Genomic DNA, 22,751 nt, shown 5'->3' with positions numbered 1-22,751 from the left:
CCGGACTTTAAGTCTATTTTTTTGCATCATTTTTAGGTCGGCTTAAGAGCTTACTAGACAAAAACCAAACTTTCTTTTTCTATCAGTTTATGTTAGGTACAAACTCAAATCAGTTCTTAGCGAGAGTACATGATCCAAATTTTTTTAAACGAGTGAAATTTAAGACAGCAAGAGATGCAGTAGGGATCTTTAATTTGATTTTGAAACACTGCGATACTTCCTTTTTTCACACAGATCTACCACTATGGGGTAATCCTGGGTTACCTGTTATCTTTAATGATAAGATGGGGAGGGAATGGGCCACTTACGGAATCAAGACATTAGGCGATTTATACGGCTCAGATGGTTTCCTCCAGTTTTCAACTTTGCAACTGCTTTATAATTTACCTGGTGCAATGACATACAAATATATGCAAATTAAAGATTACTTACTACGGACTATGAAGCTGAAAAAGACTGCCAGCTCGGACATTTGGGGCTGTTTATATAGTACTAAAAAGAAGTCGCTAATTAGCATGGGATATAAACTTCTTAGTCAGTATAATGCGGATGACTGCATAAGATTGTCACATAAGTGGACGCTAAAACTAGGTATTAATGTGACACCACAGAATATTTCAAACGCTTTCGTCAGCATTAATAAATTAGTACACTCCTCAAGCCTAAAATTACAACTATACAGGACGGTCAGTCAATTATATCATACCCCACTAAAAATATCCAAATGGTCAAAGAATAATCTAAATAATGACCGCACTAAATGCCCTAAATGCGATCTGGTGGCAGCAGATCTTACTCACATGCTTTATTCTTGTCCTAAGCTTGCAAACTACTGGAAAGAAATAGAAAATACTTTAAGTCAAAAAAATTTGATTCATACATCACTCTCTGCACCTGTGGTTTTACTTTCTTTACACATGATGGGGAACAATAACATTAGCTGGCTTAATATAGCTCTGTCTTGTGCTAGATTGGTGGTAGCTCGAGCATGGATTTCACCAAACCCACCCTGCAGGACGGAGTGGTTAAATTTACTACACGAAATCTATACTATGGAAAAGGCCCTTGCCAATGGCAGAGGTCGAAAGTCTGTAGGGAAAACTGAAAAAATATGGATTAACTTTGTATAATTCTGAAAGACACAATTTGTACATAATGTTTTCTCTGTTTTTTTTTTTTTTTTTTAACGTAAAATGGGCCTTGTCTAGTGCTTGCTGTACATGCTGTATACATGTATACATGACTTATCCTGGTTATCACTCAAAACTTGTATGTTTAAGAATATGTATTGTATATACTCTCTTTTTTCATTTTTTTTTGTGACTTGTTTGCCAAATAAAAAATATAAAAAAAAAAATTAAAAAAAAAGAATTTGTCTTTTTTGAAACCGCATTAAAATTTAGGTCCGGAATATTAGATAAGGGGGTTCCAATTTTGATACCTAAATATGTGGCCTCTGTTACCGTTGTTATTTGTGAAACGGGAGGACGATCTTGCGCTAAATATAATGTCTGTGTTTTTGAAATGTTCAATTTATAGCCTGAAAAAGAACCAAACTTAGTTGCTAAGTCTTCTATTGCCAAGATTGTCCTATGAATATTTGTCGTTACCACTACGATATCATCAGCATATGCTAATGCTCTATAATCCACCCGAGAGACTCAAACTGGTTATATATTGTCAGCACTATTCAGTTTGTTTAAGAATACATCAATATAAAGGGCAAATAATAACGGGGAACAAGGGCACCCTTGCTGTGTTCCCCGATATATCGAGAAGGAGGCGGACTCCTACCCTACAAGTTTAATGGACATAACATATAGCGCTTGCAATGCCAGAGTTATCTTTGGGTACGGCCATGCTACCCTGTGGAATGCCTTTTCGGCATCCAACAGGGTCATCCCCATGGCCGTGTTGGTCGCCTGAGCCCAGTCCATGAGAGCGATGAGCCGACGAATATGGTCTGTAGTGTCCCTATTAGAAATGAACCTGTGTTGAAAGTTTGACACAATAGATGGTAATATGCCGGATATCCTAGAAGCTAAAATCTTCTAATAAATCTTGCTATCAGCATTGATTAAAGATATTGGCCTATAAGAAGCCGGTAAAGTAGTTGGTTTATCTTACGCGCGCTACCTTGAGGGGGACTGTGCTCTAGCTGCTGGATTTTACGCAGAAATAAATTTTAAGTCAAATGATTAAGGTTTGCTTTTAAAACGTTGTGTTGTGCACTGTCATTTTAAACTGTCACGTTTACCTACCAGTTGCTCTTCTTCCCCCTACCACGGTCCACCGCAGGCTTCGCCTGATTGTTGTGGAGGGTAGTTGGGGCGTTCTCTTGGGCTCAGCCTCACTTCCGGGCTTGTGGGTGGAGTCAGGGGTTGGCGGGCTAGGCTTCTTAAGCCCATGGACTTCTCCACGCGCAGCGGATGCGCCGATGGCGCGCCAAAGGCACGCCAAAGGCAAGCCCGTCTGCGCCCATCCGCGCCAGTCCCGCACCTAGTGCCATTCATGCTGCCAGTTGCCATCCTCCTATGCGGCACCCCTGGTCCAGGTCCCAGCTTATGAAGTTGAACAAGGGGGCTTGTACACCACTGGTACGTTGTAACCTTGCGAAGCATTCTCTCCCCCTCTTACAATGTGAATGCTGCGCTTTCACCCTGTCCACCATAAGGAAAAAACGTGTGGGCCTACAGGCTGATCTCTCTATGCCACCCAACCAAGTGAGATTGTATACGGCAGGCCTACTTAACTGTCGGTCTCTCGCTCGCCACTCAAGCGACTTATGGCTGTTACTATCCTCAAAGGCTTGGGATATGCTCTTTCTCACAGAGACTTGGATTAAAGATTTCTCGAATCCAGACATCAACCTGGCTATCCCTCCTGGCTATCGGTTAGTGGGCATGAATCGTGAAGGGTCAAAGACGGGTGGTGGAATCGCAGTTATTTTACTTTCCCATTTAAAAATTACGAATAGGAAAATTATTAATGTAGGACCGATTGAAGCTATGTACTTCTCTATTTTGGATGCCGCCTCTGCCATCTTTTCTGGCATCCTTGTGTATAACCCCCCAGGAGCACCCACATCCACCATGGCCACTTTGTTGGCTACGATTGTGGATCTATCACTAAAACACCCTCACTTTACTGTATTAGGGGATTTCAATCTTCATGTAGACGTGGGTACATGTGTGCGTGCGAACAATCTCCTAGATACCATGCTGGGCCTTAATTTTACCCAGTGGGTTAGGGGACCCACGCACTCAGCGGGCCACACCCTTGATCTTGTTTTTTCTAACTGTGCTGGCCTTAATGTGCTCCCCTCTCTCCCTCTTACATGGTCTGATCACTACCTGATCCCATTCGAATTGTCCTTGCCACAGCCGTCTAATATCCCATCTAAAATTAGGGAATATGGCAGAAAATGGCACAAGGTTTCATGCAACGCATTGGATCAAACTTTCTCTAACATGAGAGGACCATGGTCTGGCGACCTGAATGCAGAAGTATCTACATTTAATACATGTCTCTCCTCTGCAATTAATCAAATTGCCCCGATGCTTCCTCTTACCTCTTCGAGATTGAAACCTTCGGCACCCTGGTTTTCCTTGGAATTGCGGGAGGAACGAAGCAAGTGTAAAAAACTGGAACGTGTCTGGCGACGGGTTTACGATCCGGCTGCCAAAGCCCTCTATAGAATGGCCCTTAAGAATTTCCATAAACTTAAACGGAGTGTTATGAAGGACCACTTCATAGAAAAAATTAAAACAGCAGAAAACTCTACAAAGACCCTATTTAATATTATCAAAGAATTTTCTAACCTCTCTGTCTTGGCATGCTCTAATGTACCTAGTCAATCTCTTTGTGACGGCCTGTCAGATTTCTTCCATGAGAAGATTGTAAACATCACGGCTATAATCAATCAGAAGAGAACAAAATCAGTACCAAACAATAAAATCATTCATAATGAACTGTTTACTGCGTTCAAACCCTTAACTATAGAACACGCTCTCTCTCTGTTTCACAAATGCAAATCAGGATCCCCTTTGGACCCGGCCCCCGCACAGATATTGAGCGAATTGGCCCCACTACTGAATAACCCGTTGCTGGAAATTTGTAATGCTTCCTTGCACTCCGGCTTGTTCCCCTCTGTGTGGAAACAGGCTATGTTGATACCAATTCTTAAGAAAGCAGATGCTGACCCGCTATGTTTTAGCAACTATCGGCCCATCTCTCTTCTCCCTAAACCAGCAAAAATTTTGGAGAAAGCGGTGCAGGAGCAATTGTCCGAATATCTGGAACTACATCACCTGTTACATGATTCCCAGTCGGGCTTTAGGCCGGGTTTCAGTACTGAATCTGCACTACTGGAAGTGTCAGAGTCGATTCGTGAGTGTGTGGATAGAGGGGAGGAGGCCATGTTGGTCCTCCTCGACCTATCCGCAGCTTTATCCGCAGTTTTCGATACGGTCTCTCATGACATCCTTTTGGACCGTCTCCATGATATTGGCATTGGGGGGACACCGCTGGCTTGGGTGAAATCCTTTTTGAAGGATAGACTGCAGCAGGTTTTTCTCAGACCGTATGTTTCCAGGGAGAAACCCCTGGTATGTGGGGTCCCGCAGGGCTCCGCATTGAGCCCTCTATTCTTCAATGTGTAAATGGCCCCGCTAGCGGAAGTAGTGGAATCCTGTGGTATCAGAGTGATCTCTTACGCTGATGATACTCAGCTTGTGTTTTCATTTAGAGATTACTCTGATGGCAACATGGCTAATTTTCGTTGCTGCCTGGTTAACATCGCTTCCTGGATGACCACCAATAACCTTAAATTGAACACAGATAAGACGGAGGTCTTATTTTTCAATCAAAAATCCCCCTTACCAGCGAATATATGGTTGCCAATAGAACTTGACCCCTTCCCTGCTCCAGTACAAACTGCCCGTTATTTGGGCTTCCAATTTGACACTGCTATGTCCTGCAAGACCCAAATTAACAAAGTCTCGGCAGCTTGCTTTGGCAAGCTCCGTATGATTAAGAAAATTGTTCCTTTTCTCCCACTTGATGCACGAGGACGGTGGTCCATGCCTTAATTACGTCCCATTTGGAATATGCAAACAGCCTGTATGTGGGAGCCCCAGCTTTCCTGATTAAGCGTCTGCAGATTGTGGAGAATGCCGCAGCCAGGCTAATCTGTAACATCCCGTCACTCTATTACCCCGTATTTGGCTAAGCTGCATTGGTTGCCGCTGAGCTACCGCATACAATTTAAGGCCCTAGTCATCGCCTTTAGAGCTCTCAATGGTCAAGGTCCGGCCTACTTGAGGCATAGACTCAAATTTACCCAATCGGTTCGTGATTTGAGATCAAACCACCTTCGCCTGATGTGCGCCCCACGGTTTCGTCTTGTACAAACTGGGGGCCGGGCCTTTGTGGTGGCCACTTCTAAACTTTGGAATCGTCTTCCCCCTGATCTCAGATTTATCACATCCGAGTCTCTGTTTCGGAGGAAACTGAAGACCTGGTTCTTCTCCATGATCTAGCTCTCACTGAATCCCTCTGGTGTCGGTTGTCTGCAGCGCCGGGACACCCCCGTCGGGGGTAGCCGCGCGCTTTACAAGCTTCAAATAATAATAATAATAATAATAATCTTTCTTCAAAAAGGCCATAATTATTGAGTGTCTCCATGACTCTGGTGCTCTGCCTTTCTGTGCTTCTAAAAATGTAAGCAATAGATCTTGTTTCACGATGTGTCGAAACATCCTATAAAATTCTAGCGGAATACCGTCAGGTCCCGTGGCCTTTCCTAGTGCGAGGGAGAGGATTGCAGCTTCCGTTTCCTCCCAAGTTATATCCTTCTCAAGAAATGCAATCTGCTCTGCTGTAAGTTTAGTCATGGTTCTATTATCATTAAAGTTCAAAAAACTATCTAATGTATAATTAGTTATTTCCTCCTTAAATAAATTACTGTAAAACTGTCTGAAGACCTCCAATACCTCACCTGGTTTTTCAAAGCTTTGTCCTGCCTGGTCCTGAATACATTTTATTAGATTGCTAGCCTCCTTTTGACGAATTTTTTTAGCTAAGATTCGACCTATGTTTTCTCCCACCTCATAAACTTTTGACTGATTGACGGCTATCTGTTCTGCTAATTTTTTTGCAAAGTTCTCGTATACCCTTGATTTAAGGATAGCCAACTCTGACATTATATCTTCTGCATCTTGTGAACGCCTCACAGCTGTTATAAGCCTGAACTCACACTCCTGTAGCATCTTAAACTGTGCTGCTATATGATCACGGGATTGTCTTTGACTATTAATGGAATATGACAGCGTCTCACCCCGTATACCTGATTTAAACGCGTCCCAAACCATTTGTGGTGAGGTAGAGCCACGATAATGTTCCAAAAAATCATTGATCCATTTCCCCATGTGTTCTATATAGCGCGTGTCCGCCAATAATTTCAGTTCAAACGTCCATGGCTTCCGTGCAGAGACACCTATGTCATCCACCACCAATTCTATCATAATCGGGTTATGATCCGATATTATTTTAGGATAGATATGATAATTAAAGTTCATACTAGCCCTAGGAGTTATAAAAAAATAATCTAATCGTACGAATTTCTGATGAGGGCTGAAAAAAAAGTATATCCAGGTGTACCCATACTTTTGACATACCCGATATCTACCAAGCAAAATTCCCTAACTAGTCCTCTCAAAGCTTTATAGACTTTGACTTTCCTGCCTAAGTATCATACATCACTAGTTATATCAAATTGTCCCTCCAAATGTATATTATAGTCTCCGCACAGTATAAGCGGGGCAGACCATCCGGCCAGCTCGAGACTAAGGAAATTCAATAGTTCTGGATCGTCCAAGTTTGAGCCATAAATAGCACAGGTAGTCCAGGATTTGCCCCCCATCCAGAATTCAGTACTCACCCACCTTCCATAAGAGTCTGTTTTTAACCGTTTACAGCTACCATTCCCCCTTTTCTTCAATATTGCTACACCTCTAGTTGTAGAGCCTTGTCTAGTACAACCTACCACCTCCATACCCAAGTCCATAACCAGATGTGTATTGCTCCACGGCAAATGGGTTTCTTGTAGACAAAGTATATCACATTTCAAGGCCTGTATAATTTGTGCTGCCATTCCTCTTTTCTTTCTGTCATTTAGTCCACAGATGTTCCATGAACAAATCCTTAGCTTAGCTATTATCAAAGATCATGTAGTTTAACAACAATAGTCCATAGCTTTCTAAATTTCTTCTAAGAATCACACTGCTATTTTTCAAAATACATATATATTTAATAGTCATTAGCTCAATACAGCTGCTTATTAGTATACATTCTGCTCTGCTCTTATTCTTGCCTGCCCCCCACCCGCTCAACCCACATCCCACCCACACCCACCCAGGCTCCCACCCACAAAAGGCAAAGGGACAGAGTAGTCCCTCTAGGTGTTGGATAGAGAAGCATGGCTTGTCTCTCTGTTCGCATCCAATTCCTTGAGAAAAAAAAAAGGAAAAAAGCAAGAGAAGAAGAAAGTAAGAGCAGTTGTCATGATCAGACAAAAAAGAGAAAAAGAGCACCATAGCGACCCTGACTCCTACATTTCTATTCTATACATACCCCACTCCCCTATATTGTAGATAAAATAAGACAACAAATAGAAAGAGCCAATTAACAAAAAACAGAAGACCGTAAGGAGGCCTCCCTAACTCATAAAGGTCTATTCTATTTAATATAGAAGATACTGTATAGGGAATGGGTGTGTATAATTATACTCATAACTATATTAAACTATCTGCCAATTACATAGAAGCAAGGAATTCCTTAGCTCTACTTTCAGAGGTAAGAAATTGGGTTTTCTCCTTATAGATGATCTTAAGCTTGGCAGGGTTCATCAAAATACCTGTGCTCCTTTGGCCTGGAAAAGAGGTATGAGTTGGCACAATTGCCATCTTAACTGTACTGTCAACTGACAATAATCTGGTCTCATAAAAAATTCTATCCCTTTCCCCTTTCGCTTCCTATCGGGTCTAGCTAGGTCGTACAGTGGTTCTCGTGCAAGAAAGTTATTCAGGGATATCAGTATGGCTCTTGGCTTAGCATTCATAGTTCCTCTAGAGTCTTTCTGATGAAATGGAAATCTATGAGCCCTCTGCACTTCTATGTCCCACTGCCACTGGGTTAGCTCAGGGAATGCTTCTTTGAAAAGATCCGTAATATACTGACGTATGTTTTGTCCATCACTCCCCTCCGGAATACCCAGGACACGTAAGTTATTTCTTCTGGATCTGTTTTCCATGTCAACCAACTTCCAATCAATATCCTCCCGCAGAGCCATTAAAGAAGAAATCTGTGTTTTATGCTGAGTCACCTCATCTTCAATTGATGAGATTCTTCCTTCCTCCTCTACCACTCTGGTAGCCAGTTCATTACATGATTTTGCTACTCTTCGCAACGTATTTTGGAGCCTACGAACTGCCCCTTGCGTTCACAGATTTTCAGACTTAGTATCTTCCCGGTGCTGCAGTATTACTCTATAGATGCTCTCTAATGTAATTTCAAAGTCTGAGTGATACTTAACCAGGTTTGTGGTGACTTCTGCAGTCTGATTCAATGTTGGTGAACCTGCATTTTCAGGATTGTCGGGCACCGTAGAAAGAAGAATATTAATCGTAATTTTGCGCACTCTTCCTTCCACTGGCGACCACTCCTCCCTTCTTATTGGTGTAGTGTCCTCATCATCGCTAGCTTCCTGTATAGAGTCCGTAATGCTTACCAGACTTCTATCATCCCCCCATTCTTGTTCTCCCTCTATGCTCTCCTATTCTCTAGGGCATTTGAGAGGTCTGACATTGAGTAAAAGTTACCTGCAGAATCCATAGACTCAGTATCTCCCACTCCACCAAGGTTTCTACAGGAGTTATCTGCTCGTCAGATCCAGTAGGGCATTTATTTCCGGACTGACCATCTACAATGTCCTGTGCATTACTGACATATAAAGCCTTTTCCAAGTTTAAAGATTCTAGAGTCTCTACTGGTCTAGGATGTAGTGCTGCTGCTTGATTTATTTGAGACTCTAGAGCCGTATCAGTGTGCGTCATATTAACACTCGGCCCCCCATTTAGATTCTGAGGCATATTTAAATTATCAGACGGTTGTTGCTTACCTTTGGGTAAGTTTTTCTTTTTGAACATCCCCGGGATTTTCGGGGTAGCCTCTGATCCTGCTTCCGTTCTTTTGGGGTCTGCCTCAGGCCTTGGAAGATTAGTTTGAGGGTCGATAGTCAGCACAGCCGAAGCCGCAGCTCCCACAGCTTCGTGCTGTATTATGCTATCCTGTGCAGCCTCTGCCATAATATTTCCTCCTACACCCTCCATAGCGGCTGCAGCTGCTCGCTTCTGCAGTCTCCCTCCTTTAGGCTGTATGTTTGAATTGGAATTCTTTGGTGGCATCTCCGAGTTTCGCCCCCACCGGCAGGTTGGCCGACCTACACGCCGACCAATACACCGCCCAGCACGCCACTTGAGCCCCTTCTCAGTATTCACGTCGCTATCAGCGCTCACAGGGCACTCGGCGTTCACGTCGATGCAGGGTACCGCCTTCAGCAGGTTGTATCCTCTGGATACAGCCCGCCTCAAACCTCCACTGTGCACACCTATGCAGCTCCCGAAGGGCTGCAGAAACCGCCAAACTCTGCGGGGGGCCCGCTGACAGAAACGAATCCAGTCCGAAATCATCCCCAATCACTAAGCGTTCTCTTGCTTCATTCTCCGAAGAAAACTAACATCGTCAAGTAGGAGAGGAGCGAACAGAGGTGAGACACTCCACTAGCTGCTCACTCGGATGCGGACGCATCCGCCATCTTGCCTCGTCCGTCCTAGGTTTCTAGTATTAATGTAATTAATGGATTACATGTTGCATAACATTTTGCATTACATTTTAACATGCTGCATTACATTTAACCTTTCTTGGAATACTTGTAAAAGGATGATACCATTTTTCAGATTGACTGATATTACCAAAATATTGACAATTAAAACCAAGAAACATGCCAAATTTGAGTTTGAGCAGTGCAGTTTGGAGTGAACTTTTAATAGTATCCTGATAGCATCCTGTAAAAGCAAAGAGAGGTGGTTCTTCAAATAGATTTTTAATTTTGTCATCATTTTGTATGGCCACCCAATCCTTGAGAATGACCATTTTAATGACGTTGGACTGCCTCGCATAGGTACATATATAATCACTTTGTTTGTGGTGTCAATAACTCTTGAGTTCATGTCCACTTGGTTTCTGTATTCTTGCACAAGATTAACAGGATAACCCTATCAAGTAATTTTATTTTAATAGATTATTAGAATAATAGTGAAAAGGTGGATTTATCATGTCTGTGCCTTAATACATATATGTACCAAAAAAACCAGCACGTATAGCTCCATTTTATTATTGATTTGCTATGTTGGCCACTAAAATATTAGCATTTATTCACAGTCACACACAAAAATGTACTGCTGGCATATAATTTCATGTTGTACAATTGCACATTTATTGTACTGTATAGAATAACATAGCTTCGTTGTGAGATTAGCACATTGAAGCGAGGATTTAAAACATTTTGGAGTCTGCACCTGTACTTCTTGTATCAGGCTGCTAAAGTCTTCGCACATTGCTTCCTTCAAGAAGAGCCTGGCATCTGCTCATTAGTAGCTATCAGTTAGTTTTAATTTAATTTAATTTAATTTTCCCTCTTCATTCACTTCTGTTATGAACAACTGTATAGATATAATGGGCAAATGTATAAATTATAGCATTAACTGCATCAACGGCTTTAGGGTGAAGCTCTAATCCACTGAAACAGCAATGGCCTTGCATTATTTTTGCCTGCTTGCTTACTCAGTATTTAGCATTAGACACGTTAGAAATTACAGGCCATCCAGATACATTTGCATCTGATAAAATAACAGTAAATGTTGAATTCATTTTCTGGAGTGGAAATTAAAAAAAGGTCAAAATACTTTTCCTATACTTGAACTTTGTATACAAAGTTGTTTTAAATTTGCTATAGGTGATCTCAATCTGAACAGTCAGATATTAATTTACAAATTATTTATGCTTTAAAGCAGACGTAACATTAGCACAATGCATATGTCACACCTTGGGGTGTGTCACGAGGAGCACAGACACAAATGGGCTACACTTATTACGGTCTTGGATGGTGAGAGGAGGAGGCACACCCCAAAAAATCAAGAATATTAGTTCAGATTGAAAACCATTAATGTGATTTACGGTTCTAATGTTCGAATCACATGTTTTCCTAGAACCCTTCTAGATGATGAAAATGTTTTCAATGAATTGTAAATGCAGTTTAAGATGAGCAAAGATCATATTGCATTGTTGAAAGCAATTCATGAACAAATTGACGTATGATGAGGCTTCACTGGATCTCAACAAAAGGTTCTTCAATTTGTAGGAAATATTCCTCTTCTTATTTGAAATAAATATAACTCAATGTGGTGTATGACAAATTGAATCACAGAAACCTAGTTTGCTCCCTTTAATTATTTTTTTTTAAATGTTGTACTCCAACGAGTTTAAACCCTCGTCGTGATGGATTGGGGTAAGATGAAGGGTGGAGGAGATACGTGGTCAACTTTTAGATATATTTTGCAGCAGCTGTGTGCGGATTCTATTTACATCTTCATTGGTATGTATTTGAGACTGGACTGTCACAGAATCTGTTGATTTCTTCTTATTAAAACCAATAATAACTGTGTAAAAACGGGAATTTAAAAAAGAACTACTATCTATGGCCAACCACCTGCAAACAGCGTTTCATTTAAAAACAATATCTGATGGAGAACTTCATAAACCCTAGCTGCACCACATTAGATGCGCTCACTGCAATATGACTTGTAACTGCAACAAATGATGGACCGAATGCTGAATGATTCAAATTCTCTCCCCCAGTGAAGAGATCTGGGTTAAATCTATTGTTTTTTTGCCCACTACGCCACCCCAGTTTGGACCCAGCTATATACAAATCAGTCTGACCCTGTGCCTCATGGGAACAGTCCAGACCGAACTGCCAAGCCAGGTCCTCCCTAGACCGGAAACAAGCATCCTGGGACCGGTTTCGGGGTATGTCACCCTTCATCAGCCAGGCTAGCTTAAAACCAGTGGCACAGTGAGCAAGGGACCCACGTCTGGGCATACCCATCCCACTTAGGGCAAAAAGTGTAACTGCAACAATTAATGGACGGAAGGCTGAATGATTCAAACATTCTCCCCCAGTCAAGAGATCTGGGTTAAATTTATCGTTTTTTGGGCCACTACGCCACCCCAGTTTGGACCCAGCCATATGCAAATCAGTCTTGACTCTGTGCCTCATGGGAACAGTCCAGACCGACCCTGGACCGGAAACAAGCATCCTTGGGACCGTTTTGGGGTATGTCACCCTTCATCAGCCAGGCTAGCTTGAATTAAGTGACACAATTAGCAAGGGACCCATGTCTGGGCATACCCATCCCACTTAGGGCAAAAGGTGTAACTGCAACAAATGATGGACGGAATGCTGAATGATTCAAACATTCTCCCCCAGTCAAGAGATCTGGGTTAAATCCATCGTTGTTTGCCCACTACACCACCCCAGTTTGCACCCAGCCATATGCAAATCAGTCTTGACCCTGTGCCTCATGGGAATAGTCCAGACCGAACTGCCAAGCCAGGTCCTCCTTGGACCGGAAACAAGCATCCTGGCACCGGTTTTGCGGTATGTCCCCCTTCATCGGCCAGGATAGCTTGAATCCAGTGGCACAGTGAGCAAGGGACCCACGTCTGGGCATACCCATCCCACTTGGTGCAAAAAGTGTAACTGCAACAAATGATGGATGGAATGCTGAATTATTCAAACATTCTCCCCCAGTCAAGACATATGGTTTAAATCCATTGTTGTTTTTGCCCACTACTCCACCCCAGTTTGCACCCAGCCATATGCAAATCAGACTCGTTGCATTTTATGATTTATATGTCTTAATGTACATCGATTATATGATTTTATTCAACCTTACACTATTAGGTTTACAGCATAATTTGAAAGAGTATGCAGAAAGAAATCACCTAAAGATGTATATTTTGAATAAAGTAATAGCTTTTAAAGCAACAAAACACTTGCCATTGAAAATGGTAAAATCATATGCAAATTTAGGAAAAGTGTTCTGTCAAAACCTTAATAATAAAGTTCATTACATGCATATAGTAAATAAGGCCTTAAGGCATGCCTTGTCAAAGCAGTTATATAAATCTTCGGGTGGATAAATTTTAAACATTATTTAGAAATATACAGAATAAAAATCCTTTCAACTCACCCATATACTCATGAATATACACCTATATAAGGCAATGGTAATTTTTTATTCAATATAAAGGAAAGATTCTCCGTAAACTGGCTTCAATAAGTCAAACAGTCCCTGTGCAGCTCCTGCAATTAGAATTCGATCGTATAAACTTATTTGCCATTGAAATGGCAAACATAGTGCGTTGGGTCTACAGTTTATGTGATGCAACCAAAGGTACTTTTAAAGATATGCTGAGGCAGGAAACACTTGTAACACTAAAGAAAGATTGCACTTTTTTCGAAAACCTAAAATTGGTTGTAAGCAAATCGGAATGTAAAATTGAATATTTATCCACTAGGAACCCTGCACAAATTAGGCACTTTAATTCTATTGCATGATTAAGCCACTTAAGTGACATTAGTCATTGCATGAATTTAAAATTATATAAATCATTGCTAGGATGTATACCTCAAAAGGATGTATACCTCAACTTAGTTCATGTTTTGAGGGCAATACTGCTTCTCAGGTTAGGGGCATTACCACTTAAGGCCTGCAAGTGTCACTGGTATAATTCTACAGGCATGTGCGATTTGTGTCAGGGAGGGATTTAAGATTTAAGATACGCACTTTACATTTGTGCTGCAGTTTTAGTAGTACGTCGTCGCTATATAATTCCTTTATATTTTATATTCAGCAAAACAAGACCAGATGAAATGATTCATTTTATAATGTCTCCACCAAATGAGTATGTATGTTATAATGTATTTACATTTTAAATCCTTCTTGAAACTGTTTTAAATATTTTACGCATGTGTATTATTGGACTCATAGTACGATTGTGTTAACATTATTTTATATTTTTTATCTCTGTAGTGCTCTTAATCAATAAACTTTGGCTTGACTTGCTACCGTTGTAGCCTGTACTACCTTGCGCAATAGATGGAAATGTAACCATGGGCTCTTACAAGGTGGTCTAAGGGATCCATAAGGGAACTGCCTCAAATGGTTGATTTATGAACCGCTTCGTGCCCGGAGCATTAAACTGTAGTTATACCTCCAAGTTTAGGCAGGTGTGTGGGGTCTGGGACATCTGCCCCATCATCGATTCTGAATTCTGCCCCCTCTGGCTGTCAAGGTAACCTGGGAGGAGCTAAGCAGTCTGCTCATTGTACTGCAGAAATATCCATGCCTATCAGTACCCCATCCACGCAGATTAGCAGAGACTAGAGCATTTCTAAACAAAGGAGCCGATTCACAGAACTAACAAGACAAAATCCTAAATTTACTACTTTTGGTATTCACAGAAGTTAGGATTTTGTCTTAAGTCTGTCTTAAGTCTGTCGTAAGTCTGTCTTAAGTCTGTCTTAACTCTGTCTTAATTCTGTCTTAAGTTTGTCTTAAGATAAACTTAAGACAAAATCCTAACTTCTGTGAATACCAAAAGTAGTAAGTTTAGGATTTTGTCTTAAGTTAGTTCTGTGAATCGGCCCCAAGTGCCGAGGGTTTTCACTATTTTCCTACATCTACAGGAAAGATGTGAAGGAAGCTGCTGCTGTGTCTTCAAGGCATGGCTATGTGTGCCACTGAGACTTGTCCCTTGAAAGTTAGACCATGTGATGCACAGTTCTCCATGCACATGGCTCCATCTGTGCCTGCAAATCAGTGATTCCCTCCCGCATTGTGTGCCATCTGCACCGACTCTCAGGGAATCCTACCCCATGGTCTCATTTGGCCACAAAGGTAGGCTCACAGCCTTTGACTTATACCCAGTTTGTTTACTCTCTGACAATCAGTCTCAGCCAACCAGGAAATCCAATTGGTGGTCTTTTGTGGCATGAGACTTGGGATGCATCATGCCACTAAGCAGATGTGTTGCGATACTGCAGCAAAATTGAATAACTTTGAAAAGTTCGAGGTTCGTGCAGTAATAGGCTTTAATACAACATTGGGCTTAAAGCAGCAGAGCTCTGTAGGACACCGTCTCTCAGCTGCTTTGTAGGTGAAAAAAAAGGCAGAACATGGTCTATTTTGCAGCAGTCAGATGGAAACAACCTAAGCTAAAGTAATGGCGAACCACATAGATCCCCCTATTGGCTAAGCACTCCAATAAGATGGGAGTGAGACACAGTGTCAGAAGTCGCTGCGAGATCCAATAGCACAAAAGCAGCAGCGACATTGATCAAGACTCATCCTAACAAATTCAGACTCTTCAAAAATTCAGTACTATAGCTAAACACCATTAGATGCTATGAAGTAAATCATGCGTTTTGCAATACTGGGTGAGCTGAACATTGACCATTTTCTCCAGCATTTTGGGAACAGACAGCAGTATGGAGATTGGCCTACAGCTTGCCATCATTGTAGGATCCGCAGTTGGCATTTTCAGTTAAGGAACCACATAAGCATGTTCCAGTTTTTTGCATTGCTAATCTGAGATTAAACAATATGTTCAAATTGGATTCACTACTGGCAAAGTTTCACTAAAATATGAGGTGGACAGGGGTCTAGCCGTAAGCTCGACCAGCATTCAATTATTGTCTGTTCAGTTTCTTCCAAGGTGATGAAGGTATTCAATTGTGCCAGAGATGGCTTTGCTGTTGAGGTATCAAACTGGGAAGACACTGTTTAGTCAGTATTAACAGCTGAGGAGTCAAATTCTGAATAGATCTTCTCAATTTTACTTAGAAAAAATAGAGATATATTCTCACCTGCAAATTTTTTTCCAAACGTTTGCATTTCATTGTTTTTCAGTCATACCATCAGCTGAAAACCAAGGAGTTGTGTTCCTGGAGAAGATTTAGGGCCAGACGTATCAGGAATTGCTTTTGCGATTCTTAAATTGATAATTTTACTGATTTGCTTTTTAAGAATTGAAAAATGCGATGTATGAAGGATTTGAAAAAACAATTGTGAATCCTACATATTACTTAACAGAGAATTTACTATTAAGGAATACCTTCCATTCATTCCTATGGGCCTAAAGGCCCATAGGAATGAATAGGATTATGTTAGACGGGGACCCTGAGGGTCGGCCGGATACCGAGGGAGAGATCCCCGAGGGGGACCGTCTCCGGCGATCGTACAGACAAGTACCCTCCCTCCCCACAAACAGGCACCACACCAAGTCGAGTTCAAGACTTTATATAAGGTTCTTAAGGCAAGGATATCAGCGATACAGGATAACTTGGACCCGGGGGTCCTCTCACTTCTAGTCTCTGTAGGGAAAGGGGGTAGCGGGACAGTCTTAGTACCGGATCGGTACAGGTAGTGGTAACAGGCGAGCTCACAATCCTCGAGCTGGAGTGTCGGGGGATCGGGCCGCGGCAGCGCCAGCAGGCCAAGGTGATAGTCGCTTAAAGCAGCGGGCCGCGGCAGCGCCAGCAGGCCAAGACGATGGTTTCACGAGGCAGGGGCCGCGGCAGCGCCAGCAGGCCAAGACGATGGTTTCACGAGGCAGGGGCCGCGCCAGCAGGCCAAGACGATGGTTTCACGAGGCAGAGGGTCGCGGCAGCGCCAGCAGGCCAAGACGATGGTTTCACGAGGCAGAGGGCCGCGGCAGCGCCAGCAGGCCAAGACGATGGTTTCACGAGGCAGAGGGCCGCGGCAGCGCCAGCAGGCCAAGACGATGGTTTCACGAGGCAGAGGGCCGCGGCAGCGCCAGCAGGCCAAGTCACGGATGAGTTCTTCTCGGGTCTCTCGACTCCAGGATACAACTGCCTTCCTGGTCTGGTCCTGCCCCAGTTATAGGTCTGGTCCCCTTTGATGTCCGGACCCTCGCGCCTGGGGGGCCGGGAGGTCCGGGATGAGGGAGTCCAGACACCCAGCATGGGGGTGGAGCCAGCGCCCAGGCGGCCGGGGGTGATCGACACCTGGCGGAGGAGAGCCGTTGACGATTCCTTTCTCCCATTGACTCGCCAAGTGGTCACTCTGCCTCCCGGGGGGAGGTTGGTGCCTCGATGTCGGGCCCGGCCGGGCCCGGGGTGAGGGTCGAGTTGAGGCCACGCGGCCTCGTGCTGTAGTGGTCCAAGATGGCGGCTGGGCCGAGGCCGTGGTGTGGATGGTGACCCGGGCCAGCTGGGTTCGGAGCTGGTGTCTTGTGGGTGAGGAATTGCAGTGTGCTTCGGGTGGTCGTCGGGGACTCTGGCTGGGGGATGCAGGGGGAGCCAGGGTCCAGGTCCCATTGCGGGGAGGGGGCAGCCCGACCATGCGGCCTGTCCAACAGATTACATTTTCAATTTGCAAATACCAAATAGGTACTCACAAATTGTGCATGCAATTTCAAGGGTCCCAAAAGGACACCCTGTTGCACCCCTGAAATATGCATGTGTGCACATGTGGCGCACTTACATTCCCTAGGGGAGATGTGAGCTGGTTTAGTGCAGAATTTTGATACTGTCCTGAGATGGAGGGAAATCCACTATGAAGACAGAAGAAATATTTTCTCAAGGGTTAGAGGGAACTTTGGGTGTCAATAATATTCTTGCTTTTCTTTGTGTTTCAGATTTATTTTGAGTGCATGCTTCACAGAAGTTGATGAATCTTGTAACATTGTGGTGATGGTGGAGAGAAGGCCACCAGAACCTTAAATCCTTACACTTCGCCTCTTCTAATGTGTCAGGAAAATCAGCAATGAACATGCTAGCATAGTACCTTTACCCAGGCATGCAGGGTTTAGACCCTGCTTTAAGTTCAAAAGAGGTCAGGCTTGGCGAGTATAGTGTAGTGTAGTTCCTATTATCCCAATAGGCTCTGCGCATTGGAATAATATCTTCAATAGTATAGACGTAGGACTGGGGTTAACTAGGTCTTCTACTGACGATATTAGACTTAAAGTTTATGTGTGCCAGCTAGCTCAGAGTTCACTAGAAACTTTCTCGAATAGGCAAGGAGGAGTTTAACCTCCCTGGATAGACAAGAAGGGATTTAGTTTCTGACAACCATAGAACATGACAACTTTGCTCTCCCCTAATCAAGAGTATATCTCTAGAGTCGTGTGAAAACAAAAGACAACTTATTTTACTCAGTCAGTACGTGCATTCTTAGTTTCACCAGATTGTAGAGAAAAGGAAGAGACGGGCGTGTTCAATAAAAAGGTGTTATTTATTGCTCAGTCTCTTTTCTCATACAAGAGAAATGAATCGCTATTATTGCAATACTTATAGTTAAGTACAGTGCATACAGTAAAAGCAGAATTATAAAATAATACTGTAAAAGCATTGATATGGTTTCTTAGCCATATGATACTTTAAAATGGATAAAATAGATACATACATATATACATTGACTAATCGTACTCAACTGGTGCTTCTAACTACACCTACCCCAGTGTACCTGACCTAAGCCTAATACGTGGGCGGGAGTAGATAAGTAGCAGTTTAAGTTAAGTTTGCTTTGCCAAGGGTCTGACTCAAGAATTCTCTGTAAGGGGTTATTCAGTTCAGTACCTGGGATTTAGAAGGCTGGAGGGCTGGTATCTCTATCTCAGGACTTGATATCCCAGCTGCCTGCGAGGGCGGCTGGAAACGCCGGAGCTGGATTTCTCGGCAAGAGAAAAGGCAGCGTCTCTCTCAGCGCGTCAAAAGGGAGGGGCAGCGTCCGTGGGCTTTCTCTATCAGCTGGGCTCCTCGGCAAGTCGCGCTGCTCCAATCTCGTCACCACCACCGTGTGTTGCTTAGGGCAATGTCGGTAATATTTATACCTGAAAGGTGCCGAGATTGACGTAAGGATGGACATAAATACGTCAATAAGGATGTCATAAGAACTGGTCGTTCTTACATTCTCTACTGGAGTTCTTGGCTAAATCAAAACAATAGCTGCGGGGGATTTCCCAGGTTGCTGGAGGTTTGATTTGTTTTAAGAACTCGGTATGCTTTCCAGGGGGGCTGGAGGAATAGTGCTTGCTTAATGTGGTAGCATGCGCTATGACCTAATCAGAAAGCGGGTTTCTGTGCCGTTGTATGGCCACTATTGATTTATTAACCGGACAAGGGTCAGAAGCAGGAATATTGATACAGTTCCCATAGGAAATACATCACACCCACTCCACGGAATCTATGTCCATATTTACTAACCTAAGCATAGTAAACATAACTAATCATGAATGTGTATTTTAACCGCCCCAAAATACATTAATTTGCATTAATTGGATTAGCGTAACACATGAAAAATATGAATATAGTTACTGTATGCATTCAAGCAGTGTAATCATTCAAAGAGGATGCACTTTTTATATCAGCACGAATGATTTGCGAAAATAACACATGAAATGGCTCTTAATACAGAAGAAAAAGTGCGAGACCATTTCATCACATAGAAATACAATTGTATGTGTAAATAACCTAGAGGTCGAGGTAACGTCTTCTAGAGGTACCTAAAAATAGAAGTTTCTGTTCTCCAAGAATAGTTTACTTTAAGCAGAAGATAAGTGCCTGAAAGGTAAATATTTTGGATGTTGGAGAAAAAGTTCCTGTTTGCAGGAGCAGACTCGAAAAAATTCTCAGTGGCTTTGTTTTTTAAAATTGAAGGCCAAATTCAGGGTTCAGGGAACGCTGTGTGCATGTTTGCTCAAAGTCATTCTTTCTGTTCTGGTGAAAACATCATATCATTTAGATTTTCGAAAAAACAGTCAACAGCTTCTGGTGAGAGTTCGACTAGGTTGGAAAATGACGCTACCATGCAGTCATGAGCATGATTGCTTTTAGTGATGGTTTGATCAGCATTGCTGACAGACGGTCGTACCTGATCGATGCTGCTTTCATCTTGTACTTCACTACCCTTCAATCGTAGTGGTGAAGTCTCCACGAATGCCGTCATCAGGATTGGTAGCCGCTGGGGACAGCACAATGCATGAGCCTTAACTGGACTCAACAAAGTCTCTGCATCCAATGGCACTTCTGATTGTAGTGTGAGACAGGTGTCCAACACGCATTCCTCGCCGCATAGCAAGCACCTTAATACAGGCATAACATAAGACTGCCACAAGGGTCTGAATGAAAGAAACCAAGTCATATTTAAATCTCGTAGCCGTGCTAGTCCAAGGACTTTAGTTATGCGGTCCCGGTAGCGGATAGCTAGGATCGTTTCTTCCATTGTTGCTGGAGTCATGTCTGTGACATGGTTTGCCATAGCGAAGCAAAAGTAGCAAAAATAGGACGCCTGCTACTAGTCCCAACAGGAGAGGAAGTCCGCCAAAGATGGAATGGACGAAGTTAGGAAAAATACCCAGGATGGCTTTGAATGGGGTCAAAGCTCCCGAAAAAACTGTCTTAAATACACTTGCGATACCATTTGTATCAGAAATATTTAAGATTTCGTTTAGTATTTCTGCGAAGTGTAGGGGGCTATTTGTTGATAACAGTGAATGAATCTCTGCCGTTGTCCTTGCAACTTGGAGATCATACGTTTCTTTGGATGACGTCAACTGGGTTGGCGTCTGTAGGAGCACAGTCTTCATTCTGCTTAAAGTATCAATTCGAATAGAAGAGAAATTAAAACTGGGCCATAACCTTGCCTCCCTGTCTGGAGCATCATTCGGGAACAATACTCTTTCACAGCACATGACCCTGGTAGTCACGCTTACGAGATAAGGTTTTCCGGGCATTAAGCCACAACACTTGTGATCTACAATTAGAATGTAACTCCCGTTCGAGAGTCTCATAAAGAATGGTTCTATTTGTGTTGCAGGTGTGCCTAGCTGGTGACATGAAAGGTTATTTGAAGTCCCTTCACAGGCCCCATGCAAACTTATACCCTGACACAGAAGTATACCGCTTAGTGATTTTGCACAATTATTGCCACTAAGAAATACACTCTGTCCTTTATTACTGACACATGTGTGTGTATAGGGCAAGTTCCATGTTGACTTAATGGATCCTTTACCCAACCTTTCATACTGGCCTGCCTGTATATATTTTTGGCAGTATTGAAACTGGAAAGTCGTTATCGGAATATTTATTATCCCATGTATTATCCATTCAATGACAGGTCGTTCTGACATTGTCAATGGTAATCTCTCAAGTTTTTCAATGCTCAGAATTGTATAGTCAGCACCCTTCTGTGCCAAACTGATTTGTTTATCAGTAAGGTTAAAGATATTAAATAATGACGTTGTGTTGATTAAACGCCAAGGCACATAGCCTGAACGCAGATTTTGTAACGTCCAGCCAAGCTGTACAATAGAACGTAATTGAGACTGACCGTGTTGCAACATCAGTAAGTCTTGCTCTATTATATCGATTGCTGAAGACACAATACTGTCCAGTGAATATATTCTGGAAGACAGAGTCATTAACCCATTGTCCACAACAGAAAGTGATTTTTCCAAATTAACACGGTCAATTTCCCGTATTTTTTCTGCTGTCTCAATTTGAGTTTCTTTCCAAGCTTCGTTATAAGCTGCATATATAGAGGCCGCTATGAAACGTTTTTGACGCTGTGTGCGTGGTCCCATAATGAAATCGCGCAAGTCAGCACCTTCTTTAAGTAAAGTTAGGTGTTGCTTAATTTCTGCCAGTGTGGATGTATGTAGCCATTGAAGGCAGAGTTTTCCCACACTGTAAGTAGTTACTATCCCTGGATGTTGTCTTTGGGAGTATCTAGGGTCTGGCCTGGTCAATTTGAACCCCTGTATTTTGTTCAGGAATCTGTCTTGACAGTTATTCGTGTCTGTGTGCCAGATCAACCATTGTTTTCAATCAGGATGGGTTCTGTTTTGGTTTAAAATATGGTTTACGTCTATCTCAACATCCGTAGTGCTATTACTGTCCGTTGTTGGCTTTGGAATAGACGGTTTGTTTAAGTCTTTGATTTTGGCTAGACCAAGACAGGTGGTCTGTTGAATTGTGTCATTCAAAAATATAATTTGTTCTGGGATCATGCAGGCTCTAAACAATGATTCTATACCCTGCACTTGCCAATCTTTTGTGCCCCAGATCGTTTTCGTTTCAATGTTATTGTTCCAGAAATCAAAACCAAATGTATTAATTTTTTCAAAAAATGAGTCTGAATATATCAATTTTGTGTTTGTAAGCATGGTTTTCACTCCTGTCTTATTTAACAATTTGAAATAGAATGTTTCTGCATTACTTGTGTTAAACCCTGAAAAGTATGAATATTTATCATAAAACGTTTTTGAACTGCCTTTTGGTGGAGTTGCACAATGTTCCCATTGGTTAAAATTCAAAACATTTCTAGGCTGGGTAGATTTATGCAGATAATGGTTACCATAATGGTTATAGCAAAACATTTGATCGTAATTAGATGAACCTTGTAAATAATCATGTTCTGTAAATTTAGCTGACATCACTAGATCAGACATCATATCATTAATACTTTCAAAGTCCCAATCATCAGCAAATGTGCTGGGTTTTACAAAGTCACTCAATGAAATCTTAAATTGGTGTGGATACT

The sequence above is a fragment of the Lissotriton helveticus genome, chromosome 2_1 (assembly GCF_964261635.1).
Source record: "Lissotriton helveticus chromosome 2_1, aLisHel1.1, whole genome shotgun sequence".
NCBI classification, from domain to species: domain Eukaryota; kingdom Metazoa; phylum Chordata; class Amphibia; order Caudata; family Salamandridae; genus Lissotriton; species Lissotriton helveticus.
Note: the sequence above shows the minus strand (reverse complement) of the source record.